Below are 17,254 nucleotides of genomic sequence, written 5' to 3'. Positions count from 1 at the left end.
ACGACACGCAAGTCCATCAAGAGTTCACGCAACCATTCTACCTCAACAGTGATTGTGTCTAAAGCAGTTAGTTCTGCTTCCATAGTTGACCTTGTCAATATGGTTTCCTTGCAAGATCTCCATGACACTGCACCACCTCCATGAGTAAATACATACCCACTTGTGGCGTAGAGTACATCAACATCGGAGATCTAGTTTGAATCACTATATCCTTCTAGCACAGTGGGATGCCCTGAATAGTGAATTTCATAACTCATAGTACCTCTCGGATAGTGCAAGACCCTTTCTAGTGCATGCCAATGATCATTACCCGGGTTGTACATGAACCTACTCAGTTTGCTCACAACAAAAGAGATGTTTGGTCTTGTAGCGCTAGCTAGGTACATGAGTGAACCGACAATTTGAGAGTATCTTAATTGATCTCTTGTTTCTTTCTTGTTCTTTCTAAGTGTCACGCTGGGATCATAAGGTGTTGGAGAAGACTTGCTATCCATAAATCCGAAACGGCTCAAGACCTTCTCAACATAGTGAGATTGCGTTAGAGTAATCCCACTTTCATCCTTAATAAGTTTTATGTTTAGGACCACATCAGATTCTCCCGGATCTTTCATGTTGAAACTCTTTGATAGGAAAGACTTGACCTTATTGTTTGCAACAATGTTTGTACCAAAGATCAATATGTCATCCACATACAAACATAATATGACACTATTGCCACCACCATGGCGATAGTAGACACACCTATCAGCCTCGTTAATGACAAATCCCGGAGAAGTCAGAATTCTTTCAAACTTCTCATGCCATTGCTTAGGTGCTTGTTTCTGAAAGCACAATTTCTCCCTAGGGTGGTAATTGATCACACATATGCATCATTGGACTAATATGTTTTTCAAGTATATTTCACAAAAGTTCAAAAGATGCTTTCGCTAAAGGTTTATGTGGAGATGCCCCTTGATGCAAGAAAGGAATAATATTATCTCAAGCTTCAAGCTAGAAGACTCTTCATTTTATATTTTTGATAAATCACATTCAAGTCCATAGGAAAGCCAATACTATTAAAAGGGGGGAGGTAGTAAAATGAACTGATTGCTCAAAGTGCTCTAAGTCAGCCACCAAAATACTCAGTCATTTTACCTACATAACCATTCTGTCAAAATGCACATACACAAATTTGGTGTCACCAACTTTCATATTTTGGACCCACCGAGTTTGACCTCAAATAGAAACCCTATCCACTGCCACCAAATCGGTGCAACCGAATCCATATCGGTGCTACCGAGTTTGGGTGACCAACTTTCGGGTGCCTCGGTACACAAAATCGGAATTTCCGAGTTTGAGTATCGGTGCCACCGAGTTTGGCCATTTGACCGTTAGCTACATTTTCGGTGCCACCAACTTTCATATATCGGTCTCACCGAGATTAAAAAGTTCACACCTTTGTGCTAATCGGTACCACCGAGTTTTCCACTTTGTGTGTAATGGTTGTATTTTGGCTGCTGCCTATATATACTCCTTCACCCACCTCTCGTTCGTGGTAGAAGAACTCATAACACACACTTCATATCCAGATCCATTTTCTGAGAGAGAACTACCTACTCATGTGTTGAGACCAAGATATTCAACTCAAATCATTCGAATCTTGATCTCTAGCCTCCCAAACTGCTTTCCACCAAATCAACCTCTCCTACCCATGCATATTCTGTGAGAGAGTGATTTTGTGTTGAGGAGACTATCTTTAGAAGCACAAGAGCAAGGCCTTCATTAATCTACCACATCTATTACCTTTTGGAGGGTGGTGCCTCCTAGATTGGTTAGGTGTTGTTTGGAGCCTCCTACTTCGTGTTGTGGAGTTGAACCGGGATGTTTGTAAGGGCAAGGAGATCGCCTACTTCGTGAAGATCTACCATGAGTAAGGCTAGTCCTTCGTGAACGGAAGCCGTGGTGGAATAGACAAGGACGCTTCTTTGTGGACCCTTCGTGGGTGGAGCCCTCCGTGGACTCTCACAGCCGTTACCTGATACGTCTCCATCGTATCTACTTTTCCAAACTCTTTTGCCCTTGTTTTGGACTCTAATTTGCATGATTTGAATGGAACTAACCTGGACTAACGCTGTTTTCAGCATAATTGCCTTGGTGTTATTTTTGTGCAGAAATCAAAGTTCTCCAAACGTCATGAAAATTTACGGGGAGCAGTTTTGGAAAATATCAAAAATATGTGCGCCAAGTTCCACCTCAGGGGGTAGGCCAGCGGGCTACAAGCCCTTGCTCCGCCACCATCCCCTGGTGGCGTGGTGTAGGCTTGTGGGGCCTACACGGCTCTTCCGCCCCAATCTCAGGTCTATAAGATCCCTTTCGTCCCAGAAAAAATAAAAAGAGAAGTTCTCGTCGCGTTTTCAATACGGAGGCGCCGCCACCACCTGTTCTTCATCTGGAGGGCAGATCTGGAGTCCGTCTTGGGCTCCAGAGAGGGGAAATTGTCTCCATCGTCATCATCAACCTTCTGCCCTCTCCAATTCCATGAAGCTCTTCGTTGTTCGTGAGTAATCTATTCGTAGGCTCGCTGGGCGGTGATGAGTAGGATGAGATCTATCATGTAATCGAGTTAGTTTTGATGGGGATTGATTCCTAGTATCCACTATGTTCTGAGATTGATGTTGCTACTACTTTGCCATGTTTAATGCTTGTCACTAGGGCCCGAGTGCCATGATTTCAGATCTGAAATTATTATGTTGTCACCAATATATGTGTGTTTTAGATCCGATCTTGCAAGTTGTACTTACCTACTATGTGTTATGATCCGGCAACCCCGGAGTGACAATAACCGGAACCACTCCCGGTGATGACCATAGTTTGAGGAGTTCATGTGTTCACCAAGTAATAATGCGTTGGTCCTGTTCTTTATTAAAAGGAGAACCTTAATATCCCGTAGTTTCCTTTTGGACCCCACTGCCACGGGAGGGATGGACAATAGATGTCATGCAAGTTCTTTTCCCTAAGCACGTATGAAGACACACGAAATGCATGCCTACATCCCATTGACGAACGGGAGCTAGCCACATATCTTTCTGTGTTATAGATGTTGCATGATGAATATCATCCAAACAAATCACCGACCCATTGCCTACGAGTTTGTCCTACTACTACTGTTACTTGTCTTGCTCTGCTGCTGCTGCTACTACTGTTCCTACTGCTGTTACTTGTCTTGCCCTGCTGCTGCTGCTACTACTGTTGCTACTGCTGTTACTTGTCCTACTCTACTGCTACTACTGTCGCTTGCTACTGTTGCTACTTGCTACTGTTGTCACCATTGTTGTTCCTTGCCACTGCTATTGCTCGTTACACGCCCGGTACTCGCTACTTTGCTGTTACTATGCTTGCAGATACTCTGTTACTACTATGCTTGCAGATACTAATCTTTCAGGTGTGGTTGAATCCGACAAATTCAGTTGCTAATACTTGAGAGTATTCTCTCACCTCCCATCGTGCGAATCAACAAATTTGGGTCGAATACTCTACCCTCGAAAACTGCTGCGAACCCACGCGCTGGTGGGCCGTCAACAACATTCTTCTAGTTTCATTACTGGGGAGTGCTATCAGCATTCTTCTGGTGCCGTTGCAGGAGAAGGTTTGTTGTCATAAGCATTCGTCTAGCTAACGCCAGAGATTGCAGATCAACATTTTTCTGGCCCTTTGCCGGGGAGGTATTGCTATATTCTCTGAGTTACCTGGGATTTATATCTGCTGATCACTATGAAGAATCTGAAGGACCCAAGACCAAAGTCTTGCCCTCAACTACGAGGGGAGGTAAGGAATTGCCATCTAGCTCTGCACTTGATTCACCTTCATTTATGAGTAAGTTTGCGACATCACCTCCTGCTAGAAATCTTGATATGTCGCTTGTGCTTGATGATGCTTATGATACTACTACTAGAGATGCTATGCTTGATACTATGCCTGATGATACTATGCTTGATACTATGCCTGATGATGTTATGCTTGATACTATGCCTGATGATGCTAGAGATGCTATGCTTGATACTGCTTTGCCTGATGATGCTAGAGATGCTGCTTTGCCTGATGATGCTAGAGATGCTGCTTTGCCTGATGATGCTAGAGATGCTATTTTGCCTGATGATGCCATGCTTGATACTGCTAGAAATACTCCTTTGCCTGATGTTCCACTAGGGGTGTTCCTTGATGCTCATATTGCTAGAGTTACTGCCAATGCTCGTGATGCTTCTGAAACTACCGATACTATTGAGATAGAACCTGCTTTTGCTCCTGCTAGATCTAGCTCTCCTAGATATGAATTTCCTGATATACCTGAGGGTTACATTTTGGAGGGAGAAATAGTTGAGGATTTTCTTGCGTGTAAGGATGCCTATGACGCTGAGAAATTACTTCTCAAGTGGAAGGAAAAATCTCGGGAAGCTAGGATGAAAAATGACCCGAAGTTTGCCACTTCGCCTATCTTTGTCACCGATAAGGATTATTAATTCTCTGTCGACCCTGAGATAATCTCTCTAGTCGAATCTGATCCTTTTCACGGTTATGAGTCTGAGACGGTCATAGCCCATCTTTCCAAACTATCTGAAATAGCCAACCTTTTCACTAATGAGGAGAAGATCCGCCACTACTATATCCTTCAGCTGTTTCCTTTCTCTCTAAAGGATGATGCTAAAGTCTGGTTCACCTCTCTTGCCCCTGGATGTGTGCGTAGTCCCCAGGAGATGGTCTATTACTTCTGTGAGAAATATTTCCCTATCCATAAGAAGCAAGCTGCCTTGCAAGAAATATACAACTTTTCTCAACTCCAAGAAGAGAGTCTTCCACAAGCTTGGGGGAGGCTCATCCAGCTACAAAATGCTTTGCCTGATCACCTGTCACGCCCAGATGCGACCCTATCCTCAATTAGGCACGAGGGCCTCGTCAGGGATAGAAGCGCATCTCGTCGTGTCGCAAGAATGGATATTGTTACAAGTACATGTACTGAAAAGATGAGATATACATAGAATTGGCTTACACTCGCCACAAGCTACATTAGAGTCACATCAGTACATTACATCACATCAGTACATTACATATACATAGAATTGGCTTACATGTACCTGCAGCTGGTGTTGTAGTAATATGTGAGCCACAGGGGACTCAGCAATCTCATTTCCAAAGGTATCAAGACTAGCAAAGCTTAACGGGTGAGGTAAGGTTAAGTGGTGAGGTTGCAACAGCGGCTAAGCATATATTTGGTGGCTAAACTTACGAGTACCAGAAATAAGAGGGGGGGGGAAGATCTACGCATAACGGGTGCGAACTACAGATGATCAAATGAATGATCCTGAACACCTACCTACGTCATACATAACCCCACCGTGTCCTCGATCGGAGAAGGAACTCACGAAAGAGACATTCACGGTTACGCACGCAGTTGGTATATTTTAATTAAGTTAACTTCAAGTTATCTAGAACCAGTGTTAAACAAAGCTTCCACATTGCCACATAACCGCGGGCACGGCTTTCCGAAAGATTTAACCCTACAGGGGTGCTCCAACTAGTCCGTCACAAATTACCACAAGCCGCATAGAAATCCTCAATCACGAAGATCGCGATCTCGTCGGATTTCCTAGTGGAAAACCTCAACTCTGAGATTACCCAAAGCATCACCGGAATCCCGATGCACAAGATATCTCGTCAAAGGTAAAACTAATCCAGCAAGGCTGCCCGACGTGTCGACGATCCCGATAGGAGTCGCGTACCTCGTTCTCAGGACACGACGGATGAGCTAGACGTCGGGATCGCTAAACCTCCGGGTGACCAGAGGGGCGCCGGACATCGCTCAGGTGGGGCCAACACTCATGAGGAGCACTGGCCCGGGGGTTGATTAAATTTCCTCGGGTTAATTACTCCCTATGCAGTTCATTAGTTATTAGGAAAATGTAGTACCAAAGTTGGGCCTTGCCAAACCAGCTTTAATCTAAAACGAATTATCAAGGGGGTCCCCTTAACAACCCCGATCGTGTTAGGAGCGCTCGTTTATGGAACATAACACCGGTAGCCGAAACTAAGGGGGCAAAGGTGGAACAAAACACAAGGCTAGAAAAGGCCGAGCGTTCCACCTTTTACCAAGTATATAGGTGCATTAAAATAAATAGCATTTAATATGGTGATATAACAAGGAACCCATGCTTTCACATGGAAGCAACTGCACCTGCAACTAGCAACGCTATCAACAGGGTTAAGCAAGCAGTAACATAGCCAATCAGTGGTTTGCTAGGTCGAATAGGTTGAGGGTAGTCATGGCATTGTTGAGAGGCTGATATGGAAACATGTGGTAGGCAACGAGACATAAACGATAGATGCGATAAAACTAGCATGGCAATGATAGTAATAGTATCTGGGGAAATGATCATCTTGCCTGAGATCCCGCTTGGAAGAAGAATGACTCCGTGAAGCAGGCGAACCGACGTAGTCGAACGGGTCCTCAAATTCCGACACGCTTGCGGAACTCTATCGAGACAGAGCAAACCGAAAACAACCATCATCACAGATATTCACCACGGCAAATGCAAGACATGATGCACACCCTAATATGATGCATGATTAGATCAAAATGCAGGGGATGGCATGGCAATTCATCTCACGCAAACTCTACACATTAAGTGAAGCTCGATATGCAACGGGTCGCATATCGACGAAACTCCACGACTAATGATTTAATTCACTCCCGATTATTTACACGACAATATTAAATTGTTGTTAACATGGCAAGGGTGAAACGATGATCCTACGTGACATCCTAGATAGTTTAACTCGCGGAACTAAGATCGGAGCTACGACACAAGGAACATACAACACATGATATATATGCCATGAATGCGTCATGCATGCAAGTCATCACACCACGCCAAGAAGGGAAAGAAGCAAGGTGTCGCCACGGCGAGCGAGAGGAAACCATGGCGGCAAATCGGAAACGATGCCACGACAACGTTCCTATCACGACAACTCGTCGAGATAAAGTGCCACCGATTAGGGAGTGTGTGCGGGAACGGTAATTAAAGAATGGGGTGATCCCGTATATCGGGTTCCCATGTGTCGAGCACAACATAGAGGGACAACGTGCAACGGTCAAACATACGGTGCAACATACATACAACTCATACATCACATGCATACGGTTCTCGGCCACGTCTCATCGTTATACCTTCGACGCGTGCGATACGAAGCGGATCGGTTCGGTGAAGGGGATCAACGATCGTCGTGGACGTCATGGTAGTCGTGGAAGTAGTCGTACACGCGCCGGTAGTTGAAGTAGTGGTACACGGTCTCGTCGACGGTAGTCGTTCGCTCGGCGTCGTGGTTCCCGGTCTTCGGCGTCGGTAGTCGATCACGGCTCTTCGGCGACGTCGAGGAAGTCGAACTCGTTTACTTGGGTCGTCGAGGGCGTTGTGGTACTCGGGTCTTGTCGGTTCCATGAAGGAGGGGTTGGTGCACGCGGCGACGGCAAGCGTCGCAACAACAACAACAAACGTGCATCGGCGGCACAACGAAAAGCGGCAACATCTAGCACCAGCAGGCTTCGACTAGCATCGCAGCAAGCTAGCTAGCAAGCATCATTAGGTACGGCATGCAAGCACACTAGCAGTAACAGCAATCGGCCACGACAAGGCATTGCTGGCAAGCAACAACAACTAACTGGCAGCTACAGCCAGTAGCAGCAACAGGGCACCAGCATGAGCAAAGCAGCGACATCACCAGCGACTAGCAGCTAAGCAGCATGGCATCAACAGCAAGCAGCAGCAGCATGCAAAACAGGCAAAGCAGCAGCTACATCAGCAACGCAAGCAGCAAGCAACGCAACAACATCAGCGACAGCAAGCGTTAACAGCATAGCGGCAGCATCTACAGAACAACACGAACAGCAAGGCTTGGCAGCAACATCTAGCGGCAGGCAGCAGCAAGGAGCATGTATCATCAGGCCACGCAACCGGTAGCAACCAGCAGCTAGCACAACAGCAAGCACGCAGCACTACGGCAGCAGGCAAGCAACAGCAAAACGCCGACAGCAACAACAGCTGTCGGCAGCAACAACGCAGCACTACGGTCTGGAGGGACTTGGCGCGGGGAGGCGAGCAGCAAGGCGGCACGCTGGCGACGGGAGGACAAGGCGGCGGCGTGCTCGGGACGAGGCCGCGGGAGGTGAGCACGGCGGGGCGGTGCGAGCACGGGCTCCGACAAGGGAGCTGCGGCGGGGCGGCGCGAGCACGGGCTCCGGCAGGGGAGCTACGGCGGGGCGGCGCACCGGAGGCGAGGGATCGAGCGGCGACCTGGGCCGAGCATCGCGGCGGGGATGGGCGCTCGGTACGCAGGGGCCTGCAACGAGGCGGCGCGGCGGGGAAGACCAGGCTCGAACGACCAGCTGAGGCCGGTGATGCGGGGCGGCACGGCGGCGGCGCAGCACGCGGGAGGAGGAGGCGGCGGCAGGAAGGGGGCGCTGGGGATCGGGCCTGCGCGAGCGAGGGCACTGGGAGGAAGGGGACGATGACGGCGCGAGGAGGGGGACGAGACGCAGGGGGAGAACGGGCTAGGTCACGGGGGAGGAAGCTGGGCCTTGGGCCGGCTGGCCTGGCCTAGGCTGGCTCCTCCCCCACTTGCACTTTTGGTTTTTTTTAAAACAGAAATACAACCACAAAAGAAAGGTTTTTAACAAAATAAAAAAAATGCATTTTGACTCCTTTAAAACAAACCCCAACTATAAAATAGATTGGGCATTTTTAAAGAAATAAAAATGAAACCTTTTTTAAAGAATAAAATTAAAACCCTTTTTTTTTACAAAAGAATAAAATCAAACTCCTTTTGACAGGAGAACAAAATACAACCTCTTCTATTTAAAGATTAAAATAAAGCTCTTTAAAGAGGAAAAGAAAATGAGACGGATTTAAAATAAACAAAAGGAAAAAATAAAGAAAATCCAAGGGTTGCCCCCAAATTTAATAAAAGGACCCTTTTATTGAAAAGAAAAAGACGAACCCTTTTTTTAAATAGAGGTTTAAAACGGAAAATCTTAGCAACCGCAAAAAAAAATAAGAGAGGAGATGAGGGAAGAAGGTTTAGGTCCTCGGTGCAACAGGGTTTAGCGGTGGCTCTCACGCACGCAATCTCATCATGCCAACAATCGACGCCACTCACGAAGCACTAACACCTAACAACACGGAGTAACAGGCAACACCGACAAAACACGGTTGACATGATGCCATGCATGGTGCGATGATGCAAACTACATGACGATGCAACAAACGAAAATAACCACACGACGGAGACAGAAAGAAAGGGGGATCTTCTAGAACGTCGGTCTCGGGCTGTCACATCACCCTCTTAAGAAGAACGAGATACTTGATATCCTCTATAACGGACTTGCCGATGCCTCTAGATACCACCTAGATAGTTGTGTCGGTTGTGTTTGTAGGGAACGAACTGTAGAACAAGCTGAGACTCTACTGAATAACCTCTTGATCAACGATAATGCTTGGACTATTCCCGAACCACCTCCTAAGCCAACTCCTAAGAAGGGAGGTATTCTATTCCTCATTCCCGAAGATATCTAAGAAGCCAAGAAATCTATGAAAGAGAAATGCATTAGATCTGAAGATGTCAAAAATCTACCACCTATCGAAGAGATCCACGGTCTCGACAACCCGATATAGGTAGTGGAAGTGAATTATCTGCGTAGGTTTGATGAGAGTGATATTCCTTTTGATAAACCTGCTAGCCTATGCTTTGATGAATTTGACAACTTTGTTGCCAAACAACAGAGTTTCAATGATTATGTTAGCAGACATTTGGAACAAAGTACTCGTATGCTTAGCCATTTAAGTGCTTGTGTAGAAAGAAATGTCAATGCTCTGAAACTTCTAAGTAAACATGCTTCTATGATTACTACTCAGGTAGAACAAGAACTTAAAGCTCAGAATGACTTGCTCAATGAACTAAATGAAAACTCTGTCAGAGTCATTACTAGAGGAGGCAAAATGACTCAGGAACCTTTGTATCCTGAAGGTCATCCTAAGAGAATTGATCAAGATTCTCAAGGAATCAATGCTGATACACCTAGTCATCCTAAGGAGAAGAAGAAGGATGATAGAAACCTGCACGCTAGTTCACCAAATACTGTCACACCTGAAGAACCTAATGATATTTCTGCGTCTGATGCAGAAACACAATCTGGTGATGAACATGAACCTGGTGACAATATGAACAGTGATGTTCATAATAATGCTCAACCTAGCCATGACGAGGATGTGGAGATTGAACCTACGGTTAATCCTGATAATCCACAACCTAAGAGATACGATAAGAATGAATTCACTGCTAGGAAGCATTGTAAAGAAAGGGAGCCATGGGTTCAGAGACCTATGCCCTTTTTGTTGGAAATATTCCCTAGAGGCAATAATAAAATGGTTGTTATCATATTTCCTTGTTCATGATAATCGTCTATTGTTCATGCTATAATTGTGTTAACAGGAAACAGTAATACATGTGTGAATAAATAAATCACAATGTGTCCCTAGCAAGCCTCTAGTTGGCTAGCTCGTTAGTCAATAGATGATCATGGTTTCCTGGTCATGGGCATTAGATGTCATTGATAACGGGATCACATCATTGGGAGAATGATGTGATGGACAAGACCCAATCCTAAGCATAGCACTAGATCGTATTGTTCGTATGGTAAAGCTTTTCTAATGTCAAGTGTCTTTTCCATCGACCGTGAGATTGTGCAACTCCCGGATACCGTAGGAGTGCTTTGGGTGTATCAAACGTCACAACGTAACTGGGTGACTATAAAGGTGCACTACGTGTATCTCTAAAAGTGTCTGTTGGGTTGGTACGAATCGAGATCGGGATTTGTCACTCCGCGTGATGGAGGGGTATCTCTGGGCCCACTCGGTAGAACATCATCATGAGCTCAATGTGACTAAGGAGTTAGTCACACGATGACGTGCTACGGAACGAGTAAAGAGACTTACCAGTAACGAGATTGAACAAGGTATAGGTATACCGACGATCGAATCTCGGGCAAGTTCTATACCGACAGACAAAGGGTATTGTATACGGGATTGATTGAATCCTTGACATCGTGGTTCATCCGATGGGATCATCATGGAGCAAGTGGAAGCTACCATGGGTATCCAGACCCCGCTGATGGTTATTGGCCGGAGAGGTGTCTTGGTCATGTCTGCCTGTCTCCCGAACACGTAGGGTCTACACACTTAAGGTTCGATGACGCTAGGGTTATAGGGAATTGTTAAACAAATTTATCGAAAGTTGTTCGGAGTCACGGATGAGATCCCGGACGTCACGAGGAGCTCCGGAATGGTCCGGAGGTAAAGATTGATATATAGGACGGATGGTTTTGGACACCGGAAGTGTTTCGGGCGTTGCCGGTAACGTACCGGGACCACCGGGACCACCGGAAGTGGCCCCGGGGGTCCACCGAAAGGGGGCCACGACCCCGGGAGGCTAGATGGGCCAAGTGCAGGAGGGAACCAGCCCCTAGGTGGCTGGTGCGCCCCCCACACTCAGCCCATGGCGCAAGAAGAGGGGAAGGGGCGGAACCCTAGCGCAGGTGGGCCTAAGGCCCACCAGAAGGGTGCGCCACCCCTCCTCCCCCTTGGCCGCCGCACCTCCTCCTATCTAGGGCTGCCGCCCCTCCCAGGAGAGAGAAACCCTCAAGGGGGCACAGCCCCTCCCTCCCCCTATATATAGTGGGCACTTTTGGGCTGTTGGGGACACAAATCTTCCTCTCCCTCGGCGCAGCCCTGCTCTCTTCTTTCTCCTCCTCTTTGCCGATGCTTGGCGAAGCCCTCCCGGGAGACCTCGTCTCTCCATCGACACCACGCCGTCGTGCTGCCGGAGATCTTTCCCAACCTCTCCCTCCTCCTTGCTGGATCAAGGTGCGGGAGACGTCACCGGGCTGCACGTGTGTTGAACGCGGAGGTGCCGTAGTTCGGCACTAGATCGGAATCACACTACGATCTGAATCGCCGCGAGTACGACTCCATCAACCGCGTTCTAGCAATGCTTCCACTTAGCGATCTTCAAAGGTATGAAGATGCACTCACCCCTCTCTCGTTGCTAGTGATGGGGTTATAGTCCCAGGGTAGGGTCATAGGCCTGCCCTATAGGTCCTACCCAAAGACTACCCTTCATAGAGGGCAAGGCCCTTAGACAGTTCCGACTAAACTAAGGACCCCCCCATCATCCAGTCGGTGACGAGCATTCGGAGCGTATTTATCATACCCACTGAATTCCACTATGTACATCGTAACCTCCCAGGAGGGAAACGGCCATACGTTTTCATACACCATTATTAGCATTTAAGCCATACGTTACCTGTAACGTAGGCATTTATTCGCCACTATTCCACCCCTGTCCACTGGGCCGTTGTGGAGGGTAGCGCACTCTATATAAGTCGCTCTTCCCCACTGGTGCACGGGTTGGCATTTACTGTAATCCTATATTCCACTCGACACTAAGCTCCCAAGAGCACTGAGACGTAGGGCTTTTACCTCCACCGTAGAGGGGCCTGAACTCATACAACCTCGCCGTAGCTAAGGCTCTGCCCATCCTTTCGTACCGTACACATCTACTGTCAGACTTATACCCACGACAGTTGGCGCCCACCGTGAGGCAGGCGTCTAAGCGACTTCCTGCGAGTTTGCAACTTCACCTTTTCATCATGTCGTTCGGCGCAGATTTTGCATGGGTCGTCAGATCCTCTTCGACGCACTCTCCTTCATCGTCGACGATTCGGCATGGCTTCGGGATGCATCTCTCGACGTCGAGGAGCTCCCCAGTCGCGGGGCTACGTACTTCCGTGCCGGTGCCCACGGCGTCCTTCTTCTCCAGTAGTCGGCCCCGGTGTCGACCTTTGCCCCCGTCACGCGCCGCAACAAGCGGTCCCGCCGTCTGCGGCTTCAGCGTTGGGTGCGACACGCCCAGGCGCGACAGAGCGCGTCTTTTCAAGTGGCGGTCCTCGAGTCAGTTGTGGTCGCGCCGCCGTCCCAGTGCTTGGACTCAGTTCCGACTGAGTTACCTTCCGAGTACTTGGGTCGCGGACCTACAGCCGAAGTTGTCATGGCCAATTCCCATGAAAGTCCCCGCCGGACTGGTCGGAACGAGCACGAGGTCGGCGAGTCATTCGGCGCTCGCCGCCAACCCCACCGTTCTGCCAGTCGACGCACTCGTCAGAGCAACGTCGAGGTGTTCCGCACACCCGTCCTCAACCTAGCTGCAGCTGCCAAGATAGCCGATTCCCTCCAACCGACTGATTCAGAGGCTGGTAGAGGGATCGAGCAGATTCGTGCCCTGTTGCACACGGCGCAACAGCAGAATTCGGCGGTCTCCCAGTCGCACAACATGATCCACAATAGTTGTGTTCACGCGAAATCGCATCGGTCGGTTTACAGCCCCCACTCTCATCAGCGACGCAGAGGGGGCAGCCGTTCCACGAATCCCAAAGATCGTCGCTGTTCATGCACCCCTCCGCGGGGTGGGCCTTACGGGCCCCGACATCACGATGATCGGCGTTCAGTCGGTGACACGTATGATCTAAGGCCCGACGCAAGAGGGTACATCGCCGAGAGGAAGGTCGACAGGAGTCGAGCCCACCGTGATGGTCACGATAGAGACCGTCCGAGTGGCAGCAGGACCATCGTCTCTGGCCCCGAGTGCTTCAGTCGGGCCATCCGTTCAGCTGACATCCCTCCCAACTTCCGATTGGCGACGGGGATCAGCAAGTTCACAGGAGAATCCAAGCCAGAAACGTGGCTGGACGACTACCGAGTGGCGGTCCAGATCGGTGGCGGAGATGACCAGGTCGCCATGAAACATCTCCCCCTGATGCTCGATGGCTCGACACGAGCGTGGCTGAACTAGTTGGCTCCATCAAGCATCTACAGCTGGGCAGATCTGTCCCGAGTGTTCATCAGGACCTTCGAGGGCACGTGCAAATGCCCTACTAGTCTCGTGGAGCTCCAGCACTGCGTCCAGAAGCAGAATGAGCCCCTGCACGATTTCATCCAGCGCTGGACGACCCTCTACCACACGGTGGAGAACGTCACGGAGCATCAAGCAGTCTACGCCTTCAAGGCAGGCGTGCGGTACAGAGATCTGTACCTGAAGTTCGGTCGGACAGGCGACATCTCCATGAGCAAGATGATGGAGATAGCCGCACGCTATGCGAATGGCGAAGAAGAGGACCGCATACGTAGCGGCAAGCACAAGGCAGTCGCCGACGGAGATGTGAACATCAACCGGAAGCAAAAGCAGAAAGCTCCGTCCACTCCGCAGGCAGAGGCAGCTGCCGTTACAAATGCCAAGTTCAAGGGCAAGGGGAAAGCTCAGTACACCCCCAAGAAGAAGTAGTTCAGGAACTCCATCCTGGATCAGCCATGTCCAATCCACACGAGGATGGATGAAGAAGGCAACGCCATATTCCCGAAGCACACCACTCGGCAATGTCGCCTCCTGATCCAAGGGTTCGGTGAAGGGCAACCGAGTGAAAAGGACAACGAGCAGGATGACGAGGACAAGGAGGATCCGTTCCCCCAAGTCCATGCAACATTGATGATTTTTGCTGACGTGGAAAGCAAGAGTCGATTGAAGCTGGTGAATAGAGAGGTGAACATGGCAACGCCAACCAACCCCACGTTCCTCAAATGGTCTCAGACTGCGATCACCTTTGACCAGTCGGACCATCCAGCACATGTGCCCACCCCAGGGAGGCAGGCTCTGGTCGTCGACCCGGTGGTGTAAGGAGTCCGACTGCGCAAAGTCCTCATGGACGGCGGCAGTGGCTTGAACATCATGTACGCTGACACTCTCAAGGGGATGGGCATTCTGATGTCCAAACTTAGCGAGAGCAGCATGCAGTTCCACGGAGTCGTCCCAGGACGAAAGGCCAAGTCACTCGGCCAAATCGCGTTGGACTTCGTTTTCGGCTCCGACAAGAACTTCCGCAAGGAAAAGCTGACATTCGAGGTGGTGGACTTCCAGAGTGCATACCATGCAATTCTGGGCCGTCCGGCGTATGCGCGTTTCATGGCCCGTCCATGTTACGTGTATTTGAAGCTGAAGATGCCGGGTCCCAAAGGTGTGATCACGATCACAGGCAATCGGTAGCGGGCCGAAGAGTGTCTACAGCAGGGGTCGCGGATTGCCGATCAGCAGATGGCTATCCTCGAGCTGGATGAGTACAAGAAGACAGCCGACCCCGCTGACTTGATGCGTTCGAAGAAGCCAGCTTCGGAGTCCGCATTCTAGTCGGCGGGCGACACGAAGAAAGTCAGCATCCACCCGACGGACGACACCGCCGCCCCGACGAACATCTCCACCACCATGGATCCAAAATAGGAAGCCGAGCTCATTCAATTCCTCCGTGAGAACTGGGACATTTTCGAATGGAAGCCCGCTGACATGCCAGGTGTACCCAGGGAGTTGGCTGAGCACCGACGGCATGTGGATCCTGCTGCTCAGCCCGTCCGAGAACACCTGCGTCGGTCCGCCGCGCACAAAAGGCAGGCAATCGAAGAGGAGGTGGCTAAACTTTTGGCAGCGAACTTCATTCGCGATGTACACCACTCCGAGTGGCTCGCCAATGTTGTCATGGTGCCCAAGAAGGACAAGTCCCTCCGTATGTGCATCGACTTCAAGCATCTCAATAAGGTCTGCCCGAAAGATCATTTCCCGCTCCCCCGCATTGATCAAATTGTCGATTCGACTAGGGGTTGCGAGCATTTATCATTCCTTGATGCCTATTCGGGCTATCATCAGATCCGTCTGTATGGTCCGGATGAATTAAAAACAACCTTCATCACCCCATTCGGGTGTTTCTGCTACATCACTATGCCATTCGGTTTGAAGAATGCAGGAGCAACTTTTATGCGCATGATCCATAAATGCCTCCTTGACCAGATCGGTCGAAATGTGGAGGCATATATGGACGATATCATAGTCAAGTCACGCAAAGGTTCCGACCTGCTGACTGACTTGGCAGAAACATTCGCCAACCTTCATAGGTACGATATCAAGCTCAACCCTAAGTGTTCATTCGGTGTTCCCAGCGCAAAGTTACTCGGTTTCTTCGTTTCCGAACGAGGAATCGATGTCAACCCCGAAAAGATCGGGACCATCGTCCGAATGGAGCGGCCCAGAATACATGATGTTCAAAGGCTAACAGGTTGCCTACCGGCTTTGAGAAGGTTTATCGCTCGACTCGGCGAGAAGGCATTGCCTCTGTATCGACTCAACAAGAAATCAGATACTTTCGAGTGGACAGACGAAGCCCAGATTGCATTCGACGACCTCAAAGCCCTGCTTTCCACCCAGCCGGTTCTTACTGCCGTGCTCAGTAAAGAACCCCTTCTTCTGTACATCGCGACTACAAATCAAGTCGTGAGCACTGTTCTCACAGTCGAACGTGAAGAAGAAGGCAAAGCGTACAAGGTTCAGCGACCAGTATATTATGTCTCCGAAGTCCTGACTCCTTCCAAGCAGAGGTATCCCCATTATCAAAAGCTTATTTATGGGATCTACATGACTGCAAAGAAGGTGTCTCACTATTTCCAAGACCACTCGGTGTCTGTCGTTTCTGATGCTCCGTTGTCGGAAATCCTCCACAATCGAGACGCATCAGGCCGAGTGGCGAAGTGGGCTATGGAGATGTTATATTGCGACATCAATTTCGAAGCCAAGAAGGCTATAAAGTCTCAAGCTCTGGCTGACTTCATAGCAGAATGGGTAGAACAGCAGCAACCGACTCACATCTACTCGGCTCATTGGACTATGTTCTTCGATGGGTCCAAGATGTTGAATGGCTCCGGCGTTGGCGTAGTAATCATATCACCAAAAGGTGATAAACTTAAGTATGTGTTGCAGATACATTTCTATTCCTCCAACAATGAGGCAGAGTATGAAGCTCTCCTTTATGGATTGCGCATGGCCATCTCACTCGGCGTCCGTCGCCTGATGGTCTATGGCGATTCAGATTTGGTGGTTAATCAAGTGATGAAGGAGTGGGATGTCAGGAACCCCACCATGACTGCATACTGCAACGCAGTAAGGAAGCTCGAGAAGAAGTTTGAAGGTCTGGAACTTCACCATGTTCCGCGACTGAAAAACCAAGCAGCTGATGAGTTGGCAAAACTCGGATCCACTCGGAGACCAGTCCCGAGTGATGTATGCCTCGAGCACCTACATCTCC

The sequence above is a fragment of the Hordeum vulgare genome, chromosome 3H (assembly GCF_904849725.1).
Source record: "Hordeum vulgare subsp. vulgare chromosome 3H, MorexV3_pseudomolecules_assembly, whole genome shotgun sequence".
NCBI classification, from domain to species: Eukaryota; Viridiplantae; Streptophyta; class Magnoliopsida; order Poales; family Poaceae; genus Hordeum; species Hordeum vulgare.
Note: the sequence above shows the minus strand (reverse complement) of the source record.